This window comes from Panthera pardus, unplaced genomic scaffold (genome assembly GCF_024362965.1).
Source record: "Panthera pardus isolate Hobbes unplaced genomic scaffold, ASM2436296v1 HiC_scaffold_22, whole genome shotgun sequence".
Classification (NCBI taxonomy): domain Eukaryota; kingdom Metazoa; phylum Chordata; class Mammalia; order Carnivora; family Felidae; genus Panthera; species Panthera pardus.
In genome coordinates, this window is record NW_026526788.1 from 51921715 (window position 1) to 51943340 (window position 21626).

The 21626-nt window shown below is 37.5% G+C and overlaps 1 protein-coding gene and 1 non-coding gene across 10 annotated transcripts in view; one reads left to right on the forward strand and one right to left on the reverse strand.

Annotated features, from left to right (window-relative positions):
• Nucleotides 1-21626, reverse strand: part of CPEB3 (cytoplasmic polyadenylation element binding protein 3) — a 193119-nt gene that overhangs the window by 169742 nt on the left and 1751 nt on the right. The gene's annotated exons all lie outside the window — the stretch shown is intronic.
• On the forward strand, nucleotides 6586-6692 carry LOC128772554 (U6 spliceosomal RNA). Its single transcript, XR_008416734.1, has one exon. It is a non-coding gene; the product is annotated as a U6 spliceosomal RNA (small nuclear RNA).

Here is a 21626-nt window from a genome sequence, read left to right on the forward strand (position 1 = left end):
CAGGACATTTAGTTTGCTTACAAATTTTCACTATGTTTCAAATTGTTACATTAAGCCATATTTCTAAAGAAAAAATTACTTGTTTGAAAGGCAGAACATTAAGGCTTTTGATACATATTAACAAATTATTTTCAAAAGGTTGAAGTTTATGGTTCCTACAGAAATTAAGTTCTAATATGAAAACAGTGCATGATTAGTGTATATAACAAAGAATATAGTTACTGTTCTGATAATAACCTAATGTGGAAGTTTCTATTCTTTTGATATGCCAAATAAAATTAAGTCTCTTTCAGCATCCCAGTATATTCAGTATTTTGTCATTCGTCATCATACCTTCATGTGATAAGGAAATATTACATATAAGTCTGTATACTTAGAGCCTATGATTATTAGCTGGAGATTCCATTTCAAATGTCATGCCAATGTGTATGCACATGTATTCCATTAAAGAAAAAGAAACATCAACAGCCTTCATCTATATTTCCTACGTTTCTAGACTTCAATTGTAATTAATTTTATTTTAAAACTGAATATTCATGAAGGTGGACAAAAAAGTACAAATTTCCAGTTGTAAAATGAGTCCTAAGGATGTAATGTACAACATGGTGACTATAGTTAATAATACTACATTGCATATTTGAAAGTTGCTAAGAGAGTAGACCTTAAAAGTTTTCATCATAAGATGGGGCACCTGAGTGGGTCAGTCGGTTGAGCGTCCAACTTTGGCTCAGGTCATGATCTTGCAGTTTGTGAGTTCAAGCCCCACATCAGGCTCTGTGCTGACAGCTCAGAGCCTGGAGCCTGCTTTATATTCTGTCTCCCCTTCTCTCTGTCCCTCCCATGCTCATGCTCTCTCAATAATAAATAAACATTAAAAAAATCTTTTTAAGTTTTCATCGTAAGAAAAAAAATTATAATGATGTGTGGTAATGGATGTTAACTTATTATCATGATCATTTTGCAACATGTACAAATACTGATTATTTTGTACACCTGAAACTAATATAATGTTCTATGTCAGTTATACCTCAATTTAAAGGGGTGCCTGGGTGGCTCAGTTGGTTGAGCATCTGACTTTGGCTCAGATCGTGATTTCATGGTTCGTGGGTTCGAACCCTGCGTTGGGCTCTGTGCTGACAGCTCGGAGCCTGGAGCCTGCTTCAGATTCTGTGTCTCCCCCTCTCTGCCCCTTCCCCAGTTGCGCTCTGTCACTCTCTCAAAAATGAATAAACATTAAAAAAATTTTAATATTCATATATATATTATGTATCTGTATTCATCTTAGGTCTAAATAATGCACAGTGGCCTACGTATTTCTATATAAAAAGTTTTATGCATCAAAAATTTGTGAACTTGGGGCACCTGACTGTCTCAGTCAGTAAAGCATGTGACTCTTGATCTTGGGGTTGTAAGCTCAAGCCCTGTGTTGGGTGTAGAGATTACTTAAAAATAAAATCTTAAAGAAAAAATTTGTGAACTTATGGAATAACTAAATTTGTACTCTTAAGAGATGTGCCCCACAAAATGGGTGAAGAGGAGTAGGAGGTACAAGCTTCCAGTTATGGAATGAATAAAGGCATAAAATAAAAGTCACAGGAATAAAGAATAAAAGGCACAGCATAAAGAACATGGTTAATAGTACTGTAGTAGCCTGTATGGTGACAGATGGTGGCTACACTTGTGGTGAGCACAGCACCATGTAGAAACTTGTCCAATCACTATGTTGTACACCTGAAACTAATGTAGCATTGTGTGTCAACTATATTAAAAGGAAAAAAAAGTATCCCACGCTATTTTTAGATTTTACTGAACTGCAAATTGAGTCCCCTCACTACAATGTCATCTCCCTTTATAAACTGATATGATACAGCACCCCTCCCTCTAGTCAACTAGAGCTTATTCATTTTCCTACTCTTGTCATGGTTACTCAGTCATAAGAACCCTCTGAAAATATTTCAGGAAATATGGTTAAGTTTTATACAGGTCATTTTTCTCTCCCTATAATAACTATATTTTATATTTCAAATTTCCATTTTAAAAAATTATTCTGACAGGCCACATGTACTTTCAGAAGACTTCAGAGAAGCAAACCCTACCCCCATTAATGTTTTAAGTTGTCTTCAAATCTGACAGGTTCACCATTTCACTTTAAATGCTGTTCAAAAGCCACCCTCATTAAATGTAATCAACAGGCACCTCTCAAGGAGCTGGCTTCCAGTTTCAACTTCTATCCCCAAAGTTTTAGCTTTGGCTCTGAGCACTTTCCCAAGAGCTTTCCAAACACCTGCTAGACATTTTCATGCACAAGGTTCGTCATGTCACTCATCATTATCTATAGAACAAGAGTCAAACACTTACCCTATATTTAAGATTCTCTTCTTCTAATCCCAACCTATGTTCCCAGATAGCATTATCCCCACTTCTCCAGGCAAGTTGGTCTACTCAGGGTCCTGAAGCTTACTGTTGTTACCGATCCCATATGGAATGCCCTCCTCATCCTTTCTACTTATCTTAATCTCACCTTTTTTCACAGCCTCCTTCAAACACCAGTTCCTAACATCAGTTCCTATCCGTATCACACATTTGTTGCTTTGTATTTCTATTTATCTCTTCTGGTATAATTATATTAATCCCCAACTTGAACCCTAGGCTTCTTGGTGGAAGGCATGGCAAAGTCTGGTATTTTGCAGGGAGCTCAGTAATAAAAGCTAACATTTATGGAACGCATAGTGTGCTAGACAAAATGCTAAGTGCGTTCCACGTATTAGTTCATTTAATCCACGTAAAAAACCCATTAGATAAATACTGTTACTATCCCTAATTCCAGATGACAAATGGAAACTTAGAAAGGTGATTTACCTGCCCAAGGTTGTAAAACTAGTAAATGTCAGATCTAGTACCTAATTTCAGGTTTGTCTGACTCTAAAGCTGTCTCTTTGTTAGTGACTCATAAAAGCAGATCCTCTTGTCCTATTTGATCCACAGAGCCCAGAACACAGCTTGGGCTTCAAAGCTGTGAAAAGAGGGCAAATTGTGGCTCAGCAACTTTTCTTTCTCCCATTGATACAAGCCTTTTATACAATGACCTTTGCCTGAAAACCAGAGATAAGCTCTAACCAAAGGATTCCAAATTCCACCCATGGGCAAGACCCAGTCCCACTCTAGGGTGTTCTAAAAACAGCATGTCTTCAAGAGAATGAATCATCAAAAAAACCTGATTTTAGTCTTCAGGGATCTCAAGAGCAAGACCGGTCTAGGCCTGAAAATGATGTAGAAAGCCTTTCTTTGCCATAATCTCTGCTTTAAAAGCCAGTAATTTATAGGTGCTGTACAAGTTAGTGATCAGAGGGATCATCGAAACAAAGGGAAGGGCAATGGTCAGTATATCTACCCAGGTAACCCTTGGGTCCTAATATTTGAAACCAAGTAGGATTTGCCTTACATTGACAGACGGGATTACACTTTACCAAGCTTCCTCACCTTTATTATCTCACTTGATGTTAACGGCCCTGTGCAGTGGAGAGACAGCAGAGGTCCCTCATTGTGCAATGCACCAGAAGGCTAGTGGAGAATGAAATCTAGTATATGTTCTGCTCACTCAGCTCATGAACCTTAATGTAAAGCTGCATCTGCTTGGAAGAAGAGGCACCTTTTCCTAATTTCCATAAAGGGACTGTATGACCAGGTGACAGCCCCAAGGATAACTGTTGGAATCCCCACTTTAAACATGTAGATGTCCATTGTACCTACATAAAGCTAGAAAAAATACAAAATAGAGATGTGGAAACTCAGGCTCAAAGACGTTTCAAGATATAGTTAATAAGTAGTGAATCTAAGATTAGAATTCAAGTCTTCCAACTCACTAGGTGCATGCTTTTTCAACTACACTACAAGTCTCCCTTTGGTTCAGTTAATACAGGCTCTCTGGCTTCTCATGTGGTCAGACTAGTATCTTCAGCGCTTTGCTGCAAACAGCTGAACCAAAATCTAGAGCTTTTTGGTGTAGCTCTGTCCTAAGGCCATAACTGTTCTCTCACTGAGGAAACTGAGAATCAGATAAGTGTGCCAACTGTACCAAGAGGGATACTATATAGATGGATCTCCCATCACTTCTGAAAAAACAAATTGGACCATCTGCCCTAATGTTAATGGATTGTACATCATCACAGTGGCAGGGAATCAACATTATTAATATTATGGGAGGTCGTGTATGGAAAGGACATTGGATATGAAATCCAATTATCTAAATTTAGATACCAGAATTACCACTTGTTAGGTGCCTGGCCCTGGGAGATAACAAAAACAAATATTAGGCACATCTATTTGCCTTGCCATGTACTTTGTTTACATGATGAGAAACTGCACACAACCCTAAGAGATTATGTACCTTCATTATCCCCATTTCACAGGTGAAGATACTGAGACTCTGAGAAGTCCAAGTAACTTACCCTAGGTTATACCATTGGGAAATGAAGAAGCCAGGATTCAAACCGCACAATCTGATTCTAAAACCTATGTTCTCAATTTCTTAGTCTTTGTTTCCTCTAGAATTAAATAGGGATAATAACAATGGCTGCCCTACCTAAGTCAGAATTATATTAGTGTGTATGAGGGCATTTTTAATAAACTGTAAAGTAGTAAAGGTCAATGTATGAAATCCAAAGCTAATACTGACAGGCAGACAGGTTTACCTGGAATATCTACATTCAAGTACAGATTTGTCTCCTTTCCACTTAATATTGAGAGTCAAATGACCTATGTTAAGCCCATGCTTCTTGTAGCAACACTGATCTTGTTATCCAGACATTTCATAGCCCACCTCTTTCTATATCCTGTGTTCTCTACCATGGAAGCCGAGTACAGTGAGACATATCCTTAAATTGCTACAGGATACAGATTTTATTCTTTATTAGTTTCAAAATTAGTGGATTGAGAGAATTTCTTCATCATTTGGTGATGACAATGATGATGATGTTCATACTAACTGATCACTTAGTCTATGTAGGCATCTAGTTAAGCATTTTATATGCCTTATCAGTTAATCCTCATAATAACTCTAAAAAGACAGAAGCTATCATTATACTCATTTTTCAGATAAGGAAACCAGGGCTTAGAAATGCTAAATAATTTGCCCAAGGTGACATATCCAGTCAGTGAATAAGCCCAGGTCTATTTTGATTCTAAAACTCAAGCTCTAAAGTTTAACTCTTATCCCTTACCTCTTGCCACACCCAGAGGACTTACAGTGCCCACCTTTTCTTCTTTACAATCAGGCTTCTGCCTCCCATTGCTTCTTCCTTTAGTGACTGTGTATTTTCCAAACCAAAACTGAAAACATGTGATCAGACAATCTTAAAGAAACTCCAGAAGAATCCAGCACCTGGAGTTATCCTTCTCCTCCATATGATCACCTAGAACAAGCCCTATTAGTGCATTCTTGGCTTTTCTTTTGAGCCCAGGCCTGGCTCAGCTTAATGTTAAACCATCTCCTTTAAAGTTAAACCCATCTTCACCCAAAAGCCTGAGAGTATCTTAGAGAATGAGACCTCAATTAGTCTTGTTATTCTGAAAAATTCCTCTCTTAAAAGAAACAGATGAAAGGAAGAAAAGTTCTACTTTATTTATCTATCTATCTATTTATTTATTTATTTAAAGAAGGAGTGAGAGTGGGGGAGGGGCCCAAAGAGTGAGAGCAGGGGAGGGGCCGAGAGAGAGAGGGAGAATCCCAAGCAGGCTCCGTGTGCTGTCAGCACAAAACCCAATGTGGGGTTCAATCCCACAAACCATGAGATCATGACCTAAGCTGAAATCAAGAGTTGGATGCTTAACCGACTGAGACACCTAGGCGCCCTTTTTCTTTGTTAAATAAGAAGTCCTTGGGACATCCCTTTGAAACATCCCACACCCTTCCAGCAATGGCCTCTCCTAGGGAGAGCAGAGGAGGAAAAGAGTTAATCTCTTAAGGGAAAGACATTGTTTTGTCTCTCCTTTTATTAAGTTTATTTATTTAAGTAATCTCTACACCCAACATGGGGTGTGGGGCTCAAACTCATGACCCAAGATCAAAGAGTTGCATGTTCTTCCCACTTAGCCAGCCAGGTGCCCCTGCCTCTCCATTTTAAAGTGGCTCTTGTTTCAGATTCTGTGTCTCCCTCTCTCTGACCCTCCCCGGTTCATGCTCTGTCTCTTCCTGTCTCAAAAATAAATAAAACATTAAAAAAATTAATTAATTAATTTAAAAAAATAAAAAATAAATAAAATAAAGTGGCTCTTAGTTGCTGTTTGCACTGCAGGTACTCCCTACAAAAGAGAGGACAAAGGAAAAAAAAAAGTCCTAAATTTCACTTACAGAAATAATTTGCAAATTCATCCATTCAACACATTTATTGAGCACCTATTATGTAGTAGGCTCCCAGCATTCACAATTGCTCTCTTCCATCTAAATACAAGATCAAGAAGGCTCAAAAGCTGTATACAAGAAAAGATCTTCCTGCATAGGGGAAGGAAGGAATGGTTGTTGGAAAAATAAAAATAAATAAGAAAGTATCAGATAAATGTAAGTGCTATAAAGAAAAAAGGTGACGTCTGCTCGCTTTGCCAGCACATATACTAAAAATGGAACGATACAGAGAAGATTAGCATAGCCCCTGCGCAAGGATGACACACAAATTCGTGAAGCGTTCCATATTAAAAAAAAAAAAAAAAAAAAAGAAAAAGGTGATGTGATTGAGAGAATCTGATTCTCTCATTAAAGGTCTCCATGAATTGAACTTGCTCCTTAATTTAAAAGGACCCATCCAGGCAAAGACTGGTGGCATAGGATGGAAAGGGAACACCTAATGAACAGATCCTGATGGAGGAGGAATAAGACTAGAGCAGAGATTGCCAAACTTTTTCTGTAAAAGAGCCACATGGTCAATATTTTAGGCTTTGTAAATCACAGAAGTTCTCCTGAATATAACTGGTTTTGTTCCAGTTGTTACAGTTGTTTTACAATCCTTTAGAAATGTAAAAATCATGCTTAGTCCTCTGGCAGTATAAAAATAGGCCTCTGGCAAAATTTGGCCCCTGCCTTAGTTTTCTGACCTGTTTTAGAGGAACAGCTATCTACTGTAGCTAGAGGGCAAGTAAACAACGAGGAAAGTGGTACAAGATGGGATCTGAAAGGTAGGCAGGAGCCAGATCATGTAGGGTCTCTTAGACTAAGTTAAGACTTTGGATTTTTTTCTAAGTGTGATGGGAAATCCCTGGACAGTTTTAAGTAAGGCAGTAACATGATCTGCTTTAAGCTTTTAAAAAGACCACTGTGGTTCTCTGTAGAGAACAGATTGCATTTGGGATAAGAGTAGAAACCAAGGGGCACCTGGGTGGCTCAGTTGGTTAAGCGTCAACTTCGGCTCAGGTCATGATCCCACGGTCCGTGAGTTCGAGCCCTGCGTCGGGCTCTGTGCTGACAGCCCAGAGCCTGGAGCCTGCTTCCGATTCTGTCTCCCTCTCTCTCTGACCCTCCCCTGTTCATGCTTTGTCTGTCTCTATCTCAAAAATAAATTAAAATTTTTTTTAGAAGTTAAAAAAAAAAAAAAAAGAGTGGAAACCAAGAAATAGTTGATTAGGAGGCCAGCTATTGTATCATCCAGGCAAGCAAAGAGGGTGGTGGTGGTAAAGATAGAAAGTGAACTTAACACCCTCAGTGAAAGCTATGTTTATCACTGATGAACAAAATCATGGATGGATTCTTGAAATTTTACTTTAAAATCAAAAGAGTTGTATGAAGAACTTAGGTTGAGCTATAAATAGTATTAAGTTTGATTCATAGGAAAATCTTAGTTACTCAAATTTTTAGCAATATTTTGACATTTTTGATTTATAGATATTTGACTTTCAGGAAGATCATCTTTACCACTCTCTTCCTAGTCAAATGATTCACAGTTTCTCCTCTGATTCCTCATATTCATTATTTTCCCCTTTTCACCTAAATGTATTATAAAGTAGACTTAGAATGTTCCTCTCATTTCAGAGTGCACTGCAGTCAACCAAAAGATAACTGCTCTTTTAAAAATCTGAGAAACTTCCAACTTCCCTTGGCAACACACCCCTCTCTCTCAAAATTCCCATCACGAGGAAGTTGTAAATGTAAGTGGTTCTCACACTATCCAAAATCATTTCCTTGTTCTTTCTCTAATAAAAATATTGCTAAATTTTGAAAATTCATCAAGCTGTACCTATACTTTGGGTACTCTTTCTGTATATTTCTCGAGACTTTTTTTAGAAACCAGGGGTGGGGAATGATCCAGACACATACGTAAAGAGGTTCCAATGATGGCAACCTTTAGGGGGTAGCCAGATGAGACAGTGTCAATGGTTGAGTTCCTTGGAGACAGATTCTGAGACCAAGTTTTGCATGCAAATGATTTATTGAGGATAGGACACAACTGACAAATATACGTGCAACGAAATAAGGAAGGCAGGAAGAGTCAGAGAGATACACTGACCCCCAAAGTGGTTACAACTGAGTACTCAGTCCATCTTGTGATGAGCTCTGGAGCTGAGACAGCCCTCAGACTTGTCCTCAAATGAGGCAAGGAAGCTAAGTCTTTGTATCTTATCACTGGCTGTGGGCTCCCAGGAGCATAACCTAGAGTGAGGCAGTTCCCTGCATCCTAAAGCAATGCCCAGTAAGAACAAAACAAAGCAAAGCTTCACATCACCAGGAGCCAATATTCCCATCAGCTATGTGATAAGCACCTTCCCTATGAAGAGACGATCTCGGTTGTAGCATCACAACATCCACTACAGAGGGACATTCAGGTATTCTCATGTAGTCGGTTCACTGTTTAATGTTTGTCGTGGTGCATAGTATTAATTTAACATGGGTATACAGTATTTTAATTAAAATACTCTAGTAAAATTTAGTATGTCAAATATACTAATTAGCATGCTAATTAGTATTTTCACCAAAATATTTTTATTATGTAATATTTTACCAGGGGCACACAACATTTTTATTAAAAATAAACAGAATTTGGGGCAACTGGGTCGCTCAGTCGGTTGAGCAGTTGAGCATCTGACTTCAGGTTAGGTCAGGATCTCAGGGTCTGTGAGCTTGAGCCCCATCTCAGGCACTGTGCTGACAGCTCAGAGCCTGCTTCAGAGCCTGTGTCTCCCTCTTTCTCTCTGCCCCTCCCTCTCTCTCTCTCTCTCTCTCTCTCTCTCTCAATAAACATAGAAAAAAAAATTTAAATAAACAGACTTCATGTTCAAGTATTTAGGAACGTACTTTTAAAACATACTGCTGGAAAAGTGACTCAAGTGCCATTTCAACTGTGTACCTTTATGCAGTTGGTGATTAAATTTGCATCAGTTTTTACTCTTCCTTCTATCAAGTCATATGGATCCTTCTGTGATAAGACTCCTCTATCCTTTCCTGTCACTGCCACCAATTCTGGTCCCCATGTTCATCTCCTCAAACCTAAAATGTCTCCTGTGTCCAATTTCATCCAAGTTGTTACAGGGGATATGGGAATGTTCCACTTCATAACTTGTATTAATTCCTCAAATAGTCACTGTAAGGCTTTAGGTAAATAACTTTAGGCAAGAAGACACAATCCCTCCATCTCTTATAAACATTAATTTCCAGTGAGTAGGCTTTTGTCAATATCATGATAAATAATTTCATAGAAGCTGTGATAAAAATGCCATGAAAAAGTACCAGATGTTATGAAACCATATGATGTCAGGACATGGATTGGGGGTCAAAATGTTTTCTAAAGTAAGCAAGCTGAGGGGTAGCTTAGTCGGTTGATCATCCAACTCTTGACTTCGGCTCAGGTCATGATCCCAGGGTTATGGGATTGAGCACTACATCAAGCCCCACCTTGGGCTCCTCGCTAAGTGTGGAGTCTGAATAAGATTCTCTCTCTCTCTCCCTCTGCCCCTCTTCCCAGCTCGTGCCCTCTCTCTCCCTCTCCAAAATTAAAAAAAATATATTGTGTAAGTAAACAAGCTGAGCCTTAAAGAGTTCAAAAGAAGTGTGTTCCATTCAAAAAGAATACCAAGGTTCCTCCTACCTTTAGGCTCTGAAGAGGAGGCAGCACATTGTACTCAAGGAACTAGGGAAGAAAGCCAGTAGCCAGCCAGCATTCTAGAGCTTAGGTAAGTAAGGGAAACTGGTAAGTAAGCAAGGGCAATATAAAGCCATTACAAGTAGGATTTTATTTTGGTCTTTTTTGTCTTTTAATTTTGAGATAATTTCAGAATCGCAAAAATATTATAAAAAATAATTTCCCTATACTTTTCAACCACATTCCCCAAATGTTAACAATTTAAATAGCTACAGTATAATTATCAAAATCAGGATATAACATTGATTCATTACATAATTTGCATACCTTATTTTACCAATCACCCCACTAATGTCCCTTCTAAGAATCCAATCCAGGATCACACAGTGCTTTCACTTGTCACGTCTCCTTAGTTTCCTTTAATATGGGATAGTTCCTCAGCCTTTATCTTTCATGACCCTGACACTGTTGAATGGCACCGGCCAGTTATTAGGTAGAATGTACCTCAATTATTATTCATCTAATGTTTCCTCATGATCAAATTCAGGCTATACATTTTTGGCAATAATACCACAAAAGGGATACTGTGTCCTGCTCAGTGCATCATTTCAGAAGGAACAGGATGTGGATTTGTCCCATGTGTTAACTTTGATCACTTGGTTAAAGTAGGGTCTGCCAGATTTCTCCACTGTAAAGCTATTATTCACTTTTTACTTAAATATCTTTGGGAAGACACTTTCTATGTGAATATTCTGTTTCCCAACATAATTTCACCCAGTAATTTTAGCATCCATTAATGATTCTTGCCTGTATCAATTATTTCTGTGGTGTTTGCAAATGGTAATCTGTGCTCTTTATCAACTCTTCTACATTTTCTGGAATGCTACTCTAAGGAAGAGTTTTTCCTTCTCCCCTGATTTAGTCATTTATTTTTATCAGTAATGACTCATGGATTCATATTTTATTCCATGAGTTATGATTCATCAGTATTAGTATTTTGTTACTCAAAATGTCCCCTATTCCACTAGAATCCCTTCAAGTTGATTCCTAGGTCTTTTTGACATGCTCCCATCTTTTTTTGAGCACATCCCTACTTTCTGTCACCGCAGATTTTCCAGGCTCATGTACTTTTCCTGAGCCAGTTTAGAATTAGCAAAGAGCTAATTTCTCTAAAGAGCTTGGGTTCCCTTTATTGGAGATACCACTAGATATATTCACTGGTTCTGGGGTGTCATTGCTTCAGGTTCTCTCAGCAGATAGAGCTAGAAAGTGTATGTATGCATACCTCTGTGTAGATCTATTTATATCTATAAAATCATAAGTTTGTATTGATACCTCCAATTCCAACCAAACATTACAGGGTTCATTCTAGCCTTAGAAGTGTCTTGCTTTTTTTGAATAAATATTTACTGAACACATGCCATGGGCCAGGCTCTGTGCCAGACATTGGGGATGTAATATTGAACAAAACAGGGGCACCTGGGTGGTTCAGTCAGTTAAGCTTCCCACTTAGGCTCAGGTCATGATCTCATGGCTTGTGAGTTCCAGCCCTGCTTCAGGCTCTGTGCTGACAGCTGGGAGCCTGGAGCCTGCAGCCTGCTTCACATTCTGTCTCCCTCTCTGCCCCTCCCCCTCACACACTCTGTCTCTCTCCTTCAAACATAAATAAACATTTATAAAAATTTTGAAAATACATTGCACAGATAGGGTCCCTGTCCCTGCTCTCATGAAGCTTAGATTCTAGAAGGTACAATTTATAGATTATTCCCCTTTTCTCCAAAATTGCTAAATTTAAATTTATGCTTTCCATTGGCTCCTTCTCACCAGGATTTAAACAACCCACAGAATGGGGCACCTGGGTGGCTCAGTTGGTTAAGCGGCCGACTTCGGCTCAGGTCATGATCTCGCGGTCTGTGAGTTCGGGCCCCGCGTCGGGCTCTGTGCTGACAGCTCGGAGCCTGGAGCCTGTTTCCAATTCTGTGTCTCCCTCTCTCTGACCCTCCCCCGTTCATGCTCTGTCTCTGTCTCAAAAATAAATCAACGTTAAAAAAAATAAATAAATAATTTAAAAAAATAAATAAATAAACAACCCACAGAAAGATTTTAAGCAGATAACGTGATCAGTCCTTTTTTTTTTTTTTTTTTTTTAGTTCTACATTTCTTAAAAAGTCACTCTACTGGAGAGTCAAAGGAAGAAAGAGCAGACTAGAAGGCCAATTGTCAAATCAGTTGAAGGGGGAGAGGGGTTAAAGTGAATGCAGGGAGGCAATTTGAGGCTGTTAAATAGTACAAGGTAAGAGAACACAGTCAACAGGACTGAGGTGAAGGCGGAAAGAATGGAAATAAATGTATTTGAGAAATATTTAGGAGATAAATGGACCATATTTTGTAACTGACTGAGGGGTAGGAGGATGAGGTAAAGGAGAAAAATGACTCAAGGAGGACTCCTAGGTTTTTCAGAGTATGTACAAAAATACTGATTCACATTTCCATATATTGTATATATGACTACATGTCTCTTCCATTAAATTGTAAGCAGCCTGATGACAAGAATAGTGTAATACGGGCACCTGGGTGGCTCAATTGGTTGAGCATCCGCCTCTTGATTTCAGCTCAGGTCATGATCTCATGGTTAGGTTCATGGGTTCAAGCCCCGCCTTGAGCTCTGCACTGCCAGCACAGAGCCTGCTTGGGATTCTCTGCCTCCCTCTATTCTCTGTACCTCTCCCCACCCCCATTGTTTTCTTTCTCAAAAAATAAATAAAAATAAATAAAATAAAAACAGTGTAACCATGTATTATTCATATCTTTGTATCCCCAATATCTCCTACAGTGTCTGGTACATAGTTGGAGCTCAAGAAATGTTGAGTAAATGATTGAATGGATGACCCTCCTAAGACTTACCAAGTTGAGATTTCAGCTGTAGAAGCTCAAATTAGATAGAACACCTTCATAAAGGCCTAAAACTCCCTAAGTAGAGGAAAACTACTTATGCTGAATATCTATTCTCCCAAAAGGGTATATCCTGGTCTATTAGTTTATTATGTATACTTTCTCTTCTACCATTAACTCATCTTACCCAGGACTAAAAGCCAGAAGCTATAAAATAGAGGTGTTTGGGGGCGCCTGGGTGGTGCAGTCGGTTAAGCCTCCGACTTCAGCCAGGTCACGATCTCGCGGTCCGTGAGTTCGAGCCCCGCATCAGGCTCTGGGCCGATGGCTCGGAGCCTGGAGCCTGTTTCCGATTCTGTGTCTCCCTCTCTCTCTGCCCCTCCCCCGTTCATGCTCTGTCTCTCTCTGTCCCAAAAATAAATAAAAAACGTTGAAAAAAAAATTAAAAAAAAAAAAAAAATAGAGGTGTTTGGCTGTAACAACAAATTTCTCTTTTCACCTATCAGATTGCCAAAAATTAATGCCTATTAATTGCCTGTCCCTGGCAGGGGGTGGAGGTAAGGTGAGGCCTCTGTTTCCTCATCTCTCAAATGGGGATATGGGGCTGAGATGAGATGTTTCTAGCCTCAAGCAGGCATTCAGTAAAAGTTGACACGCTGCCTTTCTCTTCACATATTTATATACTCCTTCAAGACCCAATTCAAACCACTCCTCCAACTAGGAAACCTGCCCAGACTGCTCCAGATATGAGCAACTTCTTTTTCCTTCTCTCAGCTCCTGGAATACTTATCTGTAAAATTCTTCAAAAATTAACCAAGGGTAGTCATGTGATTGCTTTTTTACTTTCCTTTTTACTTGTTATTTAACTATTCACATACTCACACACTGTTCTCCAGTAAAGTCAGATATACTGGGATTCAAATGTCAGCTATGCCATTATTTGCTATGACTTCATCTTCCCAATTTTCAATGTTCTCATCTGTGAAATGGGAGACCTAGATACCTATCTGGTAAGATTGCTGTTAGGATTTGAAATGATGTGTATAAAAAGGGTCCAGCACATGCCACATATTTGGTGGTCAATAAGTAGATGCCAACAAGCACCAGTGAGGGCAGCTGTCAGATCTTTTTCAAATTTCAATCCTGTTCCAGATACGGCACCTCACAGTGTGCCTCACACATGGCTGATGTTTGATATTTATATTCCACCTTTTCCAAAAAAGATTTAAGGCAGCTAGGTGTTCAATAAATATTTGTTAAATGATTACAGGCCACACTTTCCAGTCAGATGTTCTTTCTTCCTTTCTGCTTTTCCATAATAAGCAGAGCACCACAATATTGTGATTTTTTAAAAGCTTTTAATCATCCTTCACCTGCAATGATTTCTTCTGTTGTTTTTTAATCTAATTAAATAAAACCTTAACTATAAAATACATGTTCATGGTGAAAAGGAAAATATTATGAGGTAATAAAATGAAAAGTAGACTCTTCTCCCCATATTCAGTCTCACTATCCAGAGGTAATATTAAAAAAAAAAACAAAAAACAATTTCCTATATATCCTTTTAGAAATCTTACATATACATCCTAAATTAAAAAAAAAATAAGTGGGATAATACCTGCTTTTTTCACTTAATATATAGGTAATATTTATTGGTTTTGATGTTTGGCAACTATTCTACCTTCTTTATTACTTAAAGATTTGCCCTGATTTAGCCTCTTAATAATATAAACTCCACAAGGATCTTTTCATTTCTTTTGCTCTACTCTATCCACAGCACCTAAATAAAACCTGAAACATAAACATATGGTCATTAAGTATTTGCTAATGAATGTACTTCCTTTGGAGGAATTGCCTTCATTCACTTACGGTATACTGCCTGCCCTTAGCCAAGTGGCAAGGAACATTGATTAGATCCTCCCTCCTTAGATTCTGAACTGTGAGCAGAATAAAAACAGTTGTAGTTTATTCATTCCAGTGCTGTACCCATTTAAACATGGAATGTTTTGCTACCAATATTCTCTGGTGTAGCTCCTACTTCACTGTTCCTAGCCTGGTCTTGCCTTAAGTAACTCATATCTTTTCAACGAATTTCCCTTCAGTTAAGTTAGTTCAGAATATCTCAGCCTCAGCACCACTTTTTTTTTTTTTTTAAGATTTTATTTTTTAAGTAAACCCTACACCCCACATGGGGCTTGAACTTACAAACCAAGATCAAGAGTTGCAGGCTCCACTGACTTGAGTCAGCCAGGCACCCCAGCACTACTGGCAGTTTGAGCTACATAATTCTTTGTTGTGAGGGGCTGTTCTGTGCATTACAGTACATTTAGCAGCATCCTTGGTCCCATCAGATGCTAGTAAAATCCCCTTATGTAACAATCAAAAATGTCTCTACACATTAGCAAATGTCCCCTAAAAGGCTGAATTATGTAGTTGATTTCTGTGGAACAACAACAAAAAAATCCTAACTGATGGTTACTAAATCTTTGGCAACTTTTCCTTATGGCCTGTATAGAAATACCTCATTTGTTCCAATAGCTCAGCTATATATTATTATGTTATATGGGTGTGTCATATGTTATTAAATCAGCCAACTAATAATGGATTTTAAGGTTTTATCTGGTGTCATTTCATAATTTTTTAAATTATTTATTTATTTAGTTTTGTTCAACACTCTTTCCTCCTTTTTATTTATTTTCTACTATAATCCTGCCAGAAACTCCATAGAGGAGTCATGATATTACACCAAAGATTTATATCAAGGAAACAAGCTTAGACATTCACAATTTACTCAAGGTCAGAGTATCTATTTACTTACTTCCTATTTAAGTAGATCTGTTTGATACCAAATTCAATGTTCTAAGAACACTCCCCTTTTATAGAATATATTCACATTTGAATTAAAAAATACTTAATCCTGATGCTATAAGCATGATCTATTTCAGAAAAAAATGATATATTTTCTTCATCAAAATTAAAAATTCCTATTCTTCAAAAAATATTCCTGTGAAAAAGATGTGAGTTGGAAGAATAAACTTTATAAAAACACATCTCTCATAGAGGACTTCTGTCCAGAATGTATAAAGAGCTCTTAAAACCAATAATAAGGAGGGGCATCTGGGTGGCTCAGTTGCTTAAGGGTCCGACTCTTGATTTCAGCTTAGGTCATGGTCTCAGTTTGTAGGATCAAGTTCTGCATAGGGCTCTGCCCTGACTGCATGGAGCCTGCTTGGGATTCTCTCTCTCCCTCTCTCTCTGCCTCTCCCCTATGTGCACATTTGTGCTCTCTAGCCCTCAAAAATAATCATTTTAAAAAACAGCATTAAAAAAAAACAGTAAGAAATGAGTAAACTCTGTTTTTGTTTTTGTTTTTTTAAGTTTTTATTTAAATTCTAGTAAGTTCACACGCTGTGTAATATTGATTTCAGGAGTAGAATTTAGTGATTCATCTTACATATAACACCCAGTGCCATTATTATTTTTTTTAAGATTTTATTTTTAAGCAATCTCCACACTCAACATGGGACTTGAACTCACAACCCCAAGATCAAGAGTACATTTAGTATCCAGTGCCATTGTTGATGTTTTTTTAAGATTTTATTTTTAAGTAATCTCTACACTCAACATGGGACTTGAATTCACAACCCCAAGATCAAGCGTTGCATGTTCTACCAACAGAGCCAAGCAGGTGCCCCTGATCTGGTGTTACTTTAAATAGCAGCTTTATGGAAATATAATTCAAACACATGTAATTCATCCAATTAAAGTATACAATTCAGCGGCTTTTAGTGTATTCAGAGTTGCAATCCTCACTACAATCATTTTTAGAACACCTTCATCACCTCAGAAAGAACCTCCTGCACACCTTAGATGTCACCACGCCCAAGACCCCATCTGCCATAGTCCTAGGTAACCAATGATCTATCTTCTATCTCTTAACATTTCATGAAATGGAATCCTAGAACATGTGCTATTTGGAACTATTTCACTTAGTGTAATGTTTTCAAGGTTCATCCATGTTGTAGCATGTATCAGTACTTCATTCCTTCTTATTGTTGAACAATATTCCATTGCATGGACACACCACATTTCATCTATCCATTCCTCAATTGATGGGCATTGGGCTGCTCCACTTTTTGTCTATTATGAATAATGCTGTTATGAATGTTCACGTACAAGATTTTATGTAGGCATGTTTTCACTTCTCTTGGTTATATACCTGGGGGTGGAACTGCTGGGTCATATGGAAACTAGGTTTTACCTTTTGAGGAATTGCCAGAGTGTTTTCCAAAGTGGCTGGACCATTTTACCTTCTCAACGGCAGTGTACTAGAACTCCAATTTCTTCACATTCTCACCAACATTTGTCCTTTTTTTGAACTGTATCTCCCTAATGGTTAATGTTGGTTAATGGTAATGTATCTCTCTAATGGTTGGTGAATATCTCTGTATGTGTTTACTGGCCACTTGTATATCTTTGGAGAAATGTCTATCCAGCTCTTTTGTTCATTTTTTAATTGGGCTATTTGCCTTTCTACTATTAAATTGTAATAAATCTCACGTACTCTAGATACAAGTCCCTTTTCAGACACATGACTTCCAAAATTTTTCCCCACTCTGTGGGATGTCTTTTCATTTTCTTTTTTTTTTTTCATTTTCTTAACAGTATTCCTTATAGCACAAAAGTTTAAATTCTTTATTGTCAGTCTTTCAGGTAAAAATAGTCTGTCATAAGCAGCCAGTTCAGTTTGCATCTCAATCATTTGTATTTCTCTGAGACAACTATCATATTTGGATGCAGATGTGTGCACATTTCCCATTTCATCACACAGAATATTAAAGATGTGTGTATGTAAGGGTCACGATTTAATCAAATATTTTTTACTGCTTAATCAAGAGCATTCTTAAGTGAACTTTTGGTTTGTTTTTACTGCATGTGCATGGTGGTGAAAAATATATAACCATTAGTACAGGTTAGTACCAATGCCTTTAATGGTGTTAAGGCACAAGCGGTTTCATCCATCATTGCTTGTGCCATCAAAGTAAATGCCAATGCAGTGAAAGGGCAAATAATATTTTAGTATTATTATGAAAATAATCTTGACCTCAAGTAGCCCTAGGGATCTGCTGGACCACATTTTGAGAACTGCTGCTCTATGACATCCATGTTTGTTTGAAAAGGAAGAAAATTCATTATATGTACATTTCCTCATAAAACTGATACTTCAGGGACACAAGAGGGATACAAGAGGGAATATGTGACAAGTTATCTGTGATTTTTGTCTACCTTTGACACACCATTGCATATCCCAGGGACACATAACCCAAAGAGAAATTTAAGCAAAGATAACGAAAAGTAATGGGTCTTCCACCATATTTATGAAGAAGTGAAGAAGGCAAGTTAGTGCATGATGATATTATGTAAAATTATTTACTCTTTGTAAACATCTACTGCATTAGAGTGGATATAAGCTGTTAGGATTCTATTCTCTAAGCAGCAAATAAAGATAAATAGGTTTTAGGCTGTCCACTACAAGGGCCAGTGAAGCCTCTGTCCAGAATTAAGCCAATTTAAAGTAATCCTATAGATTCTAAGCCAGTAAGATGTACTCTGGGGACCAAAGTCCCCCATAAAAGTCCTTTAGAGACATTATCTACTTAAGAACTACTTAGCCTATCCAAGGATCTTCAAGAACTAATAGCTGTGTTAAAGTAAACTTTTGAAAATAGTTCCAGACCATGGCCAAGTTACTGAGATCTAACTTGTCTTTGTTTCTAATTCATCCTGCATACTACTTCAAAATTAATCCCCCTAAATCATTCTCACCTTTATTCAAGAACTTTTAGTAATGATTAAGAGCTAACACCAATAGAGCTCTTACCATGTGCCCAGCACCGTACTGAACAATTTAAATGAATTTTCTCATTTAATCCTCCCAGCAATCCAATGAAGTAAATGCTACAGCTCTTTCCCTTGGAGATGAGGAAACTTGACTTAAAGAGATTCAATAACCTGCCCACAGTTGCTGAGTTTCTGAGTGGCAATGCTAAGACTTAAACGTAGGCTCTCCACCCACTGCAGTATTTCCTCAGATACCAGTGGTCTAATAATCACTTACAGAACTTGTTAAAAAACAAAACAAAACAAAACAGCTAATTGGGCACAATGAAAAGGCACATCAGAATTTCCAGGGTGAGTCTCTGACTCACAGCAGGCTTAAGAACCATAAGTTAACTTCCCATTCTCTATTCCTAAAGAATAGAGTTGATTTCCTATGTCTAAACTACTCCTCCCAGCAGGATTCTAGGATAAGGGCAAAATTCCTCAAATTAGTCTACAAAGTTCTTCATTTTCTATCACTTGATTCACCTTTTTGGTCTCATCCTGCCCCAAGTTCCCTTTTTGTTTCAGGGCCCCCCATTCATCACAGGCCTTTCCTTCCCTGGGTATTTGCACATGCTGTTCTTTGGCCTGGATTGCTCATTCCTCCTCCTCTTCTCTAGTTAACTCTTGCTCTTCCTCAGGTTTCAGCATAATGGACACTTCCTGAGAGACACTTTCCTGACCTCCCTATCTAGGTCAATTCCCTAGCTATAATCTCTCATAACACTATGTACATTTGCAAATTTAAAAAAATTATGTGATTCTCTCTCACTATAAACTCTACAAAGGTAAGCAATATGCTTGCTTTTGCTCATTATTGTATCCCCAGTGCCTATCTTATTCGTGCCTGTCACATAAATAGCGCACGTTCAATAAATATTTGTTGAAAGAATAGATTCAAGGCCTTTTTATCTATTCCCTACTTAGCCAACAGTGTATTTTTCACTCTCACTCAACAGAGACCTACAATAACAGAGGTTAACTCCTCTCTCTACATCTTTTCATCCTTATCCAGACCCAAGACCCTTCACCTCCTCATCTACATACACCTACAATTCACTTATTCACCTACAATTCTTCCTACTGCTACAAGGTAGAGCCTAAATTGCCCTTATTTCATAAAGTTCTCTTTAATACACCAGCCCCTAACAGATGCCTCTAAACCTCTAAATCACTTCGTATTTCCACGCTATTCATTTGGTACTTCATTATATGATGCCACATATCATTATGTAATATTTCATATGTAATTACCTTGTTTTATTTTTTTAGTATAAGCATCATTAGGGAGTTTGTATGTTCTTAAAACAGTAGTTTAATTGGCTACTGGAGTACCTAGGCACATCATAAGTCCTCTGTAAACATCTGCAGAGTGAATTAATGAAGAACTCTCTTTGGCCTGTAATGTGGACTCAGCCTGCAGTTTATTACCAAATTTAGCAAATGACAACTCTCCTTGGAGGGCACTTGTTTATTTTATACTATTTCTCCATATAATATCTCCAGAGCCCCTTTTGGCAGACAGTTCAAAACAAGGGTGATGGAAGAACATTAAAGTAATATACTATTTTAAATTTCCAGATATATTTAGAGCACTTCTGTACTCAGCTTATTCTAAACCCATTACAAAATTATTAATATATTCCATATTCTCTAGGATTCCATAACTCTCTTGCCTGAATATCATTTACCACAAGCCTCTAACCCTATATAAAATGCAGTATATTTCAACTTTTTCCCCCCTCTGGTGAGACTCAGATCTAAGTAATTAAGACTTTTTTCCTTCAAGATCAGAGACTAAATTGTAATTCCAATTATTCTGAGTCTTATTTTTAAATCCAAGAGCTGAGGAAAACAAAGTTGACAGACAAATTGAAATTTAGGTTATACGTGTCACCCATTTCAAATACAAGGAATTAATTTATTTCATGAGTTTTATCAATCATGATTTTTACCCATACTAACTAAAATATATTTAAAAATTAAAACTCTATAGTAAAGAATCATGAGATGTCCTTATGAACATTTTATATGGAGCTAATTACTTTTTTAACAGCTTTATTGAGATATAACTTACATACCATAAAATTCACCCATATTGTGTACAATTCAATTTTTTTAGTATAAAGAGCTTACCATCATCACTAGAATCTAATTTTGTTTTATATTATTTTTTAAACTGGGATATGATTCACAATGTTGTGTAACTATCACCATTCAAATTCTGGAACATTTTCTTCACCCCAAAAAGAACCTTGTACTCATTAGCAGTCTCTCCCCTTTTCTCTCTCACCGCGCCAGCCCTAGGTAATCACTAATCTACTTTATTTGTCTATGAATTTTTTTATTTTTAAAATTTAATATAAATGGAATCATACAATAAATATGTGGTTTTTGTGACTGGCTCCTGTCACTTAGCCTACGTTTTCAAGGTTCATCCATGTTGCAAGAATCAGAACTTCATTCCTTGTTATCATCTAATAACATTCTATTGCATAGATATACCACATCTGATTTATCCTTTCATCAGTTGATGGATATTTAGGTTGTTTCCACTTTTTTGGCTATTAGGAAAAATGCTGCTATGAAAATTTGCATACAAGTTTTGTCTAGACATGTGTTTTTATTTCTCTTGGATAAATAACAAGGAGTGGAATTACTAGGTCACATGCTAATCACTTTTAAGATGAGTAACGTTTATATTTTTTTCTATTTTGAAGGATTTTTGACACAGCCAGGAAACAGACTTTTCATGAAAATTCTAATATAAAACCCTTTTGAAAGATAATG